Below are 12,213 nucleotides of genomic sequence, written 5' to 3' on the forward strand. Positions count from 1 at the left end.
CCCACTCTGCTGTCCTAGGAAGACCACATCTGGGATGTTGTGTTCAGTTAGGAGCACCATATTTTAGGAAGGGCATTGAGAAGCTGGATTATGTCCAGAGGAAGATGACCAGGTTGATGAGGGGACAGGAGAACTGGGAATATTCAGCCAGGAAAAAGAAGACTTTAGGGAGACATGAGAGCTGTCTCCAAGTCTCTGACAGGCTCTCTTGTGGAAGAAGGGTTTCCCCTCTCTTTGTCCCCAGAGGACAGAACCAGGAAGAATATGCAAAAGTTACAAACAAGGCAAATTTTGTCCCAGTGTAAGAATTTCTATCAATGATAGCTGCCCACAAATGGAAAAGACTGCCTTGCATGGTATGGTTGCCCTTCATTCTCAGAGGACCAAAATGACATCGCCATGAGAAAGTGAAGTGTGTGTGTCCAACTGTGGCTGATCAGACCAATATGAGCTTAGGATGCTCTCCCACAAGTCAGGCACAGATAGTCTGCCTGAATATTTGAGATGGTTACTCCAAATCTGTGCATCCTACATTTCCTTTGTGCTATCTCAATTCTGCTTTGCTCATAGAGCACAGCACCCTTTCTGATGTGGGCATGCCATGCTGAGCAATCCTGTTCCAGTGTCTCCCATGTTGCACAATCAATCCAAAGTTCTTGAGAATGTCCTTATATCATTTCCTCTGACCACCATGTGATCACCTGCCCCATGAGATACATACAATAGTAATAATATATTACTACTAATAATAATAATATCTCCATACAATAGTAATAATAAGTAGTGAGTTCCCCATCAGTGGAGGTATTCAAGTAAAGATTAGTTCTTGTCACAGATGACATAGAGGATATTCCTATTCAAGTATATATTAGATTAAATTTCCTTGAGGTTGGGGACTTTTTTTTCTTTATAACCCCCAGTGCCAGCACATATTGCTGCTGTTCAGTCATCTCAATCTTGTCTGACTCTTTGAAACCCCATTTGAGGTTTTCATGGCAGAGATTTTAGAGTTGCTTTCCATTTCCTTCTCCAGCTCATTTTGCACATGAGGAAACTGAGGCAAGCTGGATGAAGTGACTTGCCCAGGGTCACACAGCTACTAAGTGTCTGAGACCAGATCTGAATTCAGGAAGAGGAGTTTTCCTGACTCCAGCCCCTGCACTCTACCCATTGTACCACCTAACTGCCTGCCTGGCACATAAGATACATTTAATAAATGCTCAGGGAATTCATTTGAATGCTCTTTGAGATCCCACCCAACTCTGAAATCTTGTAAGCCAATCAGTCTGTGATTTAGCTCTCAATACTAGGCTAGAGCTTGCACCAAGCCCTAATGGAAACTGATCAATGAGTAAATACTTACTAAGCACCTACTATGTGCCAGGAACTGTGCTATGTATACACTGGGGATAAAAAAAAGGAACAAAAGACAGTCCCTGACCTGAAGGAGCTTATGATCTAATTGGGGAAATAACATGCAAATACATGTATACAACACAAGCTCTAAACAGGGTAAAAGAACAGAAGTTCCCTGAGGGCAGCCTTTTTTTGTCTTTGTATCCTCAACTTCTTGCATTGTAATAATGGATACTTAATAAATGCTTATAAGTGCATAAGTGAATAGATGGATGAATGGATGGATGGATGGATGGATGGATGGATGGATGGATGGATGGATGGATGAACAGTTTTGGTTTTGAGAAGATTCAGTTCAAGAAAGGCAACAGCAAAGAGGACAATCATTTAGAAGACCACCCAGAGAGAGACCCTGAGCAAACACATCCATGCTGTTCACATGGCTGGCAGGCTGGTGTTACTTTGTCAATATTCCATACATTGAAAACCAGAAAGGCCTTCACAAGACACCTTGACCTCAACCAAAAATGTCACATTAATTCTTCCTCTTTTGGGAGTTGCCGGAAGTCTGGCAGGTTCTAAAGAATTCCTATGGAGCTAAATATGTCCCACCATGTCTGGGTCCATGAATTTCCAGGATTTTCCTCACAAGGAGAAGGAGTTAGTCTGAAGTCAGGGACGTTCTCATATAATGAATGCTTGTCTGATGGAACTGAATTGAGTCAAAAACTCAAGGAATTAAGAGCCCCAACCTCAAAGAATGCTGACACTGGAAGGTCCTCACTGCCTTTTAGTCTAATCTTATTCTTTTGCTCATGCTAAAAATGAGGTGAAGAGAGAAGAGAGTGCCTTGCCCAAGGTCACTCAGGGTATTAGTGAGAGAGCCTAGACTCCCAATCTAGGGTTCATTTCACCAAACTATGCTGCACTTGCTTTGGGCCCTCTGGACATAAGGAACAACTTTCCAGCAATTAGAACTCCTCAAGTGGAATGGACTGCCTCAGGAAGTAGTGAGTTCCCCATTCCCAGAAGTTTTCTAATGGAGGTCTGAATACCTGATGAGGATGTCATAGAAGACATTCCTGCATAGGTTTGGACTAGAGAGCCAGTAAAGTTCCTTCAGACTTCTGAGCCTCTGTGATTCTAACTAAAGACAGATGTTCCTCAAGTTAGAATGCTCTAGTGGCCCAGTTTGGCACTTCCTCTCACTCAGCCCCAAATTCTTCCACCTACCACCCTGTGCTGCTCAAAATGAGAATGACATTTAAACTCAAGAAACTTAATTAAAAAGGCCAGAACCCTGGAATGTGATTCTAAGCTATACCACACATTGTGGTCTAGTGATAAGAAAGCTGGACTTGGACACTTAGCTCTGTGACCTTGGCCAAGTCCTGTGCCTGAACTCTCTCTGGGCTCCTCCTCATTATCATCCTGGATAACCTTCCCCCCAAGGTCTTCTCTCCTCCAGAGAGAAGACTGGGACCATCACTCAAAGAAGGACCTCAGTCATGGTTCAGCTCACTCATACCTGGACTCCTCCAACTCTGACTCCTCCTCTCTTTCCAGGATTGCCCTCACCCAGTACCTCTCCCTCCCCCATCCATCTCCCTTTCAGGTATTGTCTCCCTACCTTAGGGCACCAGCTCCTCCCAGAGATTCCATTACCAGGCTTATACCCCAAAGAGGTCATCAATAGGAAGAGCATCCCCATATTTACCAGTATTTACAGCAGCAATTTTTGTAATAACAAAGAACTGGAAACAAGAGAAATACCCATTGATTGGGAAATGACTGAACAAATCATGGTACATGAGTGGAATCAAATGGTCCTATGAGGTAAGAAATGATGAATGTGATGAAAGCAGAGAAGCTTGGGTGAATGTCCATGAACTGATGCAGAGCAAAGTATCCCAAGCCAAGAAAACAGCAGAAAACAAAACAAGAAAAAGCATCAGCCAAAGAATACAATTAGATCATTAGTTAATATGGTAATGTTCAATAATTTCCAGTTGTTAAAAACAATTTCTGAATTTAAAAAACACACATTTTTAAATACTCAACGGTGCTAACAAAAAGCTCCAAGTTCGTCTGGCTACTTCTTGTTTGTGCAGCTTAATAAAAAGTAGCTAACAGCAATGACTACAACAGCCCAAATGGACAGAACAACAGACAACAGATTGAAAGAGATTGCTGCAAAATTATTTTTTAAAAAAAGTGTGGCTTAAAAGAAGGTAGGTACTTTCATTCATTTTACAGATGAGGAAACTGAGGCAAAGAGAAGTGAAATGAGATACATACATAGCTGATGAGCATCTGAATCTGGATTTGAACTCAGATCTTCCTCACTCTAGACAACACTAGCTACTCTGCCACCAGCTACCTCTAGGGAACTGTCTTGCTTATTTATTTTTATCCCCAGCACTTAGCATAGTGTCATCAGGCAAATAGTATGTATTCAATAAATATTTTCTCCACCCGCTCATTCATTTATCTTACCATTCATCCATCCATCTATCCGTTCATTTATCTATCTATCTATCTAGGTTGGCACAGCGGATAGAGCCCGGGGCCTGCATACAAAAATACCTGAATTCAAATCCAGTTACACATACTAGTTCTGTAATCCTGGGCAAGTCACTTAACCTCTCTTTGCCTTATCTGTAAAATGGGTATGATGGCCTCTACCTCAAAGGGTCGTTGTATCAAAGGACATAATAATTTGTATAGTGCTTAGATGGCACATAATGAGTACAAAAGAAACGATAGCTGTTACTGTGATTATCTACATGTCATTCTATCTGTCTGTCTATGACCCAATCTCCCTAGGCAGCTTGCTACGGTGGAATGAATGCTGGGTCTGAAGTCATGGAGCCTTACTTTGAATTTCCATCTTCCACAAAAACATACTCAGTGATCCCCAGGTAAACTCCTCAAAAAGACATCCCACAGGGTCTCCAAAACCTCCTGCCCAAGACTTAGAACAGTCATCTTACACACCTGCCCAAAGGATCCACAGGTGGTTTTCAAGTCAATACACCTGTGGGTGAAATTCATTCCAGCTGCCCTAGGTATTTATTATGGCCTTGTGGCCCATCTTCCTGGGCATGTCATTTCCCCTCTGGACCTCATTTTCCCCAAGCATGAAAGGAAGAGATTGGGCTCCATCAGAGGTATCACATCATAGCCAGCTGGCCACATTACGCTCACAGCCCTCTCAAGTGTTACTGAACCAGATTAAAATACAGCTGGGAAACAGGTAAGAAAATAAATAAAAACTCAACAAAGTAAATGTTACATTTTAATGGCAGCCACAGTAACCTTCCATATGGATTAGTGGTCCCCCGAATCTCCTTCAGCTTGCCACCTCCCTCCAGCTCCAACATATCTGGGATCCCTTCTTCTCTCTGCCCAGGCCCTGGCCTGCCCATCCTGACCTGACCAAAGAAGCTCAAACAAAATGGAGATGCTGGTGAGGTTTGTTAGGGGTCTAACCTCCCCTCCCCTCTCCCAGTTTCTTAGTGATCCCACTCTCCCCCTACCTCCCCAGATAAAAGTTACCAGATCCACTTTGGGGGATGCACTACTAGAAGCTTGGCTTACCCCTGCTGGACATCCAAAGACAGACCCTCCTCCATCATCCTATTTGGAGAGCCCCTGGGGAAGGGGGGTGGGGGGCGTAGACCCTAGTCTCTACTGACTCACTTCTTGGGCAAGTGACCTCATACATTTGAGCTTTATTGTGGTCATCTGCAAAATGGGAACAAGAGTTTCCCTATCTGTAAATGGGTATAATAATAGCACCTACTTCAGAGAGGACCGAAGGATATAATAATTGTGAAGTGCTTAACACAGTGCCTAGCATATTGTAAGTACCATGGAAATGTTAGCTGTTATTATTGCTATCTCTCTGGCATCTATAGGGCTACCCATTCATCTGCCTATCTATACCTCAATCTGCCTACTTACACCACAGTGCTTATCAGAGCTGAAGTAAGGAAATGCTTGGTAAAGTGGGAGGTGTGTGAGTGGTAGATTGCTCTGTAATTATACCATCAGCCCTATGGCTTATCTCACAGGGCAGTTAAAAGGATCCAATGAGCTAATGTGTATAAAGTGGTTCTGTCAACAGCATAAGGTCAAAGTTATAACTTATTATTGCAAATGGCACATCCCACCTAATGTTGCCCTCAACCAAAGTTATTTCCTAAACATTATAATAATTATAATAATTTTATTATATATAATATTATAATAATATTACATTATAATATATAATATAATAATCCCTTCCAGGCATTATCACCAAACCCCACCATATGGTCCAGAACTCAGTCCCAAGGCCAGTTCAGATCAGCCTCTGCTCCCCACCCAAGGGCCTTGAATCCCCCCAGCATCACCCACCCCAGCTAGTTCTAAGTTTCCACCCCAACCCATCTCTATCCTACTTTCAGCTCTGGTCCAATGGAATTCACTTCCTCCCCCAATATTGTTTCTCCTGTTCTTTTCAAGGGATTAGTCATTGACATAGTCAGTGTATCCCTGTCCTCTGGAACTATTGACTGGGGAGCTAAGAAATGAAGATGGGAGTAAGGGTACAGAGAAAGAAAAAGGTTCAGCATGGGGACTGTTCCTCAGAAGAAGTTTTAGAATTTAAGATAAATTAGTTTATTAATGAAGCATTTCTTAAGTATTTACTATGTACAATGCAAAGATGGGCAGTTATGTGGTGCAGAAGATAAAGTGCCAAGCCTGGAGTCAGGAAGACTCATCTTCCTGAGTTCAAATTCAGCCTCAGACACTTACTACCTGGGTGACCCTGAGCAAGTCATTTAACCTTGTTTGCATCCGTTTCCTCATCTATAAAATGGGTTGGAAAAGGAAATGACAAACCACTCCAGTATCTTTGCCAAGAGAACCCCACATGGGGTCACAGGGAGTTTGACATAACTGAAACAGCTGAACAGCAGCAGCATGGACTAAGCACTGTGCTGAGCACTGGGGCCACTGCTAGGAAATAGCTCTTGCCCCCTACCCCCATCCCAGGAGTTTATATTCTAATGGAGAAAACCACATATATGGAAGGTTTCAGCTTCAGGTCAGATGGAAGATGATCATAGATTTAGAACTGGAAGGGGCCTTAGAGATGATCTAGTCCAATTCTCTCATTCTTACATAATGGGAAACTGAGTCCCAGAGAGGTTGTCACTTGCCCAAGATTATATGCAAGTAGTAAATAGAAGAGCAGGGATTTGATCAGTTTCCAGATCCACCATGTTGCATCTCCTCATCTGGGCACTGGTTGGGAGGTCAAGTTCTGCCTCATGAGAAAGACCAGAATGGATTCCAAACATTCGAGGAAGAGGCACTCATTCTTTGAAATCACCATACAAATGTGAGCTATTATTATTGTTGTTGTTATTATAGTAACATAGTAAGCATGTTTACTCCATAGCTGGGGATGATACGAACCCCAACCTTCTCTACTCCCTTCTTGAAATCAAGGGTCCAAACCCCTGAGGTCTCAACTAGACCACCAGCTGGATGTGGGGACAGTAGAGGGCGAGGTAGCTTCATAACTTAGTCCTGCACTAATTTTTCTCACCTGTAAACTGAGAATAATGACAGGATCTGGGATGTTGAAGATGTGAGGAAAACGAGTGAATGCTTGCCCGGAATGTAAAGAAATCTCTCAATGAAAGGGCATTATTAACTACAAGGTGTTATTAAGAAGAAGGGAGGAGAGGGTAGTCAACCATGCAAATCCCAATGACATCAGATACAAGTCTGGGAATCACCTCCCAAGCCCAGGTCCACATGATAGTTCAGCATCACCAGAAGGTACCAAGGAGGAGACATCTGCCCAATAAGAGCTCTTCCCTGTCTTTGCCCCTATGTCCTAAAGCCCAGTTCAGTTGACTGCATTTTGGCATATATGACTTCATTGGGCATCTCTGTATGTCCAACACCTTTCCAGGTGCTGTGGATCACATGGAGTCAGAGAATCTAAGAGATGGAAGAGGCATGAGTGTCTCTGAATGGGAATCCCCAACAAATGGTGGCATCCCCAACAGTGTGGCATGGTAGCCCTAAGAGCTTCCTGTCTCTATTTGACAGCCTGTAGGGATGGAAGGTCATCCTCCTCCCCAATGCAACCCATTCCAATTTGAGGCAGTTCTAATTATCAAGAAGTTTTGACTCATATCAAGCTGAGGATCTGCCTCTCAAACTTCTGCCCAGTGCTCCTAGTTCTGGCTTCTGGGGCCAAGCAGAACAGAACTAATGTCCCAACTTGTCAATGTTCTCAAAATTTGGTGCTCAGAAATAAACACAATAATCCAACCATGATTTGGCCAGGTCAGGATGCCAGAGGTCCTATCACCCTCCCTTATTTGGGGTTCTATGTGTGCTTCTGTTACTACCGATCAAAAGCCATCTTTGGATTACCTTATCCTATCATTGATTCACATTGACCTTCTAGGCCACTGAAACCCCCAGATCTGCTCACATGGACTGTTGTCCAGCCTCATCTTTCCTCCTGTACTTATGTGGTTGATTTTTTTTTTAACCTAAACACAAGGTTTTATATTTATCACTTCAATTTCATCTCAATAGCTCCAGCTCCTTGTTCCAGCCAATGAAGATCTTTTGGGATTCCAGGTTTGCCATCCAAGGATATTCCTTAGGGGCACAATGGATAGTAGTCCTATAGTCAGAAAGAACTTCATTTCAAATCCAACATCTGACACTAACTGTGTGAACCTGGGCTTAACTTTCATCTGCCTCAGCTGCCTCAACTGTGAAATGAGAATAATTATAGCACCAACCTCCCAGGGTTGTTGTGGGAATCAAATGAGATAGTTTTTGTAAAGTCCTGTGCCTGGCACACAGTAGGTGCAATATAAAACCTTATTATCTTCACCCACCCTATCTAAGAAATCTGATGAGCATTCTGTCTACCCCTCTTCTCAAAGTTATTAATAAAAAAGGTTTAACAGACATAGGCTCAAATAATCTCAGAGTTGGAAGATACTTTATATAATCGATCCACTAGTATGTATTAAGTACCTTCTATGTGTCACTGTATTGAACATTGGAGATGTAGAAACAAAAATGAAACAGGTCCTGCCCTAAAGAGGCTTACATCCTCTCTAAAAGGAGAAAATATACAGATACATAAAATACATAAGCACAGTCTTACAAAACTATATATATTCAGATGACTTTAAAACTTAATATTTAGCTAATAGAGATGTCTTCCAACAAAAGTTGCATATTAAATATTCATGTGGTTATATTTGTATTTGAAGATCAAATTATCAGACTACTGCTAGTCATTTCTTTACTCTGATGTAACACAAAGATTTCATTCGCCCCTGATCATTTAATTTCTAAATAAATGTGTAAAAGGAAAAATAATATTACATACATATAAACTTTATACAGAGATCATCTGATCTAACTGCTTCTTTCGATGTGACTTGCCCAAGATTACACAGGAATTACAGAGGTAAAGGAAACTCTGAGTTCAGACTCATCTGATAGAGGTGTATCCTGCTCCACACTGCCTCTCAACCCCTCCACTCCTTTCACCTGTCACTAGTATGTAAATTCGACTACTAAAGAGCCATTAAATTGGATCTGGAATGATGAACCTTAGGCTATTAGCAACTAAGACCATAGAGGGGAAATGTGTGCCCTCTTTCCTATTCTTCTCATCAATCTGGGGAGATAATAAATACACATGTGGAGAAGAGAAAACTTAAGACCACCTATAGTGTGTTGTTGAAAAAGAATATGGGAAATCCTGGAATTGGTCCAAAGGGACTTCCTGGAAGCAGTAACAAGTTAGCTGGATGTTGATAGACACAGATGGGAGGAGAAGGCATTCTAGGCTTTAGAAATGACAGGGACAAAGATTCAGGGTCAGGAATAGCAGAGACTTTACATTTATTCATCTCATGCCGGCTTTGGAGTCAAAAGACCTGAGTTCCAGTTCCAACATCGTTACTTTAATGTGTGACCTTGGGCAAGTCAGTTCACTTCTCCAGGCCTCCCAAAGGCTCCCACCATCAGCAAACATATGATCCACCACTCAGCCCCTGTCCAGGGTCCTCGCCACCCAGGCAGCTGGAGAGGGGGCCAGACCTGAGCTCCAAGAAGGTGAGAGGGACACTGCTGAAGAAGGGTGTCACTTTCCTTCTTTGACAGGGAAATTTGCAGCATAATTAAAATGAAATGTTGATGTCTGTGTTGCATGTTGCAATATTGATGTATGGGACACATAAAACATCCCAGGAAGGCCTGGTTCCACCTGATGATTTATGACCAGTACCGTCTCAGAGCTGGCTGAGAAACCCAGGAAATAGTGGGTGTACATCAGGAGAAGGGACTGTGCTTCATCGTTATAAAATAAGGGGATGGAAATAGGCAGAAATAAGTGCAGTCACCGAAGAGACAGCCTCCTGCTTTATGGGCCAAGTGTACGCCTTCTGCTGATGGAGGCAAACGGAGCCTAGGATCCAGTGACCCTCCTCCCACCTCTTCCTCTAACTGAGGCATATCCCATGTGAGATGCTTTAGGAATAGAAGGGCTCCATGCATATCCAAGATGGCACAGCTCTAGCAGATCTCATGCCACCTAGGTTTTCCTTCTGCCACTCTTTCTCCCTGCCTTAGTCTATACCGAGTTTTTACTTTCCAGTTTGCTGAAATCACTGGGGAAATGGCCTCCTTTGTATGTCTCCACCACTGCCACTAGTCTTTCCCCTAGTTCATTATTCATCATGAGTACTTCCCCCTTCCTTCCCTTGGGCCCTCAGAGACAGAGGGTGACTTTGGAGAAAGGGTTTTCTTAACTCAAAATTAAGGTAATTAGAATAAAAGCAAAACACATCACAGAGTTACCAAAATACAAAAAAAATTAATATATATGTATATGCACAAGCATATATATGTATATATATACATATATACCACAATTATATAGATAAGTATATGCATGGATGCTAGGGTAATAACATAGGACCTACTGTGTGCCATGCACTGTGCTAAAGTGCTTTACAAACATTATCTCCTTTGCTCCTCACAACAATTTTGGGAGGTAGGTGCTAGTATTATCCCTACTTTACAACTGAAGAAATTGAGGCAAACAGAGGTTAATTGATTTGTCCAGGGGCACACAGCTAGTGAGTCTCTAAGTTTGGATTTGAACTCCCACAAACATGAAGGGAAGGATCATTTCATCACAAGATTCATCAGGGTTGCCCTCTTGCTGCCCACTGTGGGGGTCCTCCATGAAGATGATGGGCAAATTCATGAAACGTTCCAGACGTGTTTCTGCTAAACTACCTACCTTTCCCTTGGTAGTTTCCTTGGTCTCTCTACCAAGCCCTTGCTTCAAAAATAGATTTAGAATTCACTTCCTTTAGGAAACTAGTCTCTATTAACCCTACAAAGACCCAACCATGAATGCCCCATTCTTTGGGCACCATTTTGAAATGACATAAATCTTCCCTTTGTTGCCATTGTAGATTCTCTACATGTGCATTGGTCTGTTTGTGGCATACAATGGTAATCTCTACATGGGACAACACTGACTCTTTGGGACTCCCTCTCCTTATCCCCCAGCTCCTTAAGTTAGAGCTAGAAGGAATCTCCTCAATTCACAGACACAGAAAGTAAGGACTAGAAAGTGTAAGTGATTTGCCCAAAGTAACACAAATAATTGGATTACAATTTTATGTGTTGATATTATGTGACAAAGGACAAAGATCTTAACCTAGGTCTCCAAATCTAACATCCTTCCAATGTACCATATTCTGAAACACAGTTTCTTCATGTGTAAAATGGGGCTGATAATTTCCAGCCTTGTTCTTACTGGCCTTCTTGCTGTTGCTCATGTGACTGTCTCCTAAGCCTAAAATACATCCCTCCTTCTTCACCCCTACCTCTCAGAATGACTCATTCCCTCCAAAGCTCAATTCAAGAGCCATCTCCTACAGGAGGCCTTCTCTGATTGGTCAAAGCCAATTTCATAAAATTACCTTGGTTTATTTCATATATACAGGACAGCTAGGTAACTCAGTAGATAGAGTGCTGGACCTAAAGTCAGGAAGACCTGAGTTCAAATCCATCCTTAGACACTTACTAACTGTGTGACCCTGGGCAAGATGTTTAATCTTGTTGGCCTCACTCTCCTCATCTGTAAAATGAACTGGAGAAGAAAATCACAAACCACTCCAGTGTCTTTGCTAAGAAAACCCCAAATAGGGTCCCAAAGAGTCCGACACAACTGAACAACACCAACGCTAAGAAGATAATGATGGTAACAATAACAGTGGCAATCAATGAGCATGGATCACACATTGTCTTAACAGTAGATCAGGGTCCACTCCCCAAGGTGTGACAGTAACTAATAAATAAGGGAGGGTCACAGAGAGGAAAGGCTTGGTGGGACTAAGGGGAGGGGAGGGAAGAGAAGTAAAACAGGAAACTGAAGAAGTTTTTCATCTTCTATTCTTACACTATGTGTGTGGATGGGAGGTTGCCTCAGGTAATCTGTATGAAGTGACAATATATGTAAATATGTGCATATTCATTTATGCCTACATGTAGGCCATGCATATGTATGTGTTAGCTGATACGTGTATATCTATTTCAATATTTCAAAGCTCCATTATTTCATCCATACAAACAGTCTCTCCATTTATGCAGATAGCAACCCCTCCAAGTCCGAGTAGACAAATTCCCAAGTACCTGAGAAGGGAAGCAGAGTGGTACAATGAGAAGAGCATTGGATTCCAAGGTATAAAGCTCCTGGATTTGAGTACTGGTCCAACTCTTTGCCATCTGAATGGT

Source organism: Notamacropus eugenii, chromosome 1 (assembly GCF_028372415.1).
Source record: "Notamacropus eugenii isolate mMacEug1 chromosome 1, mMacEug1.pri_v2, whole genome shotgun sequence".
Lineage (NCBI taxonomy): Eukaryota > Metazoa > Chordata > Mammalia > Diprotodontia > Macropodidae > Notamacropus > Notamacropus eugenii.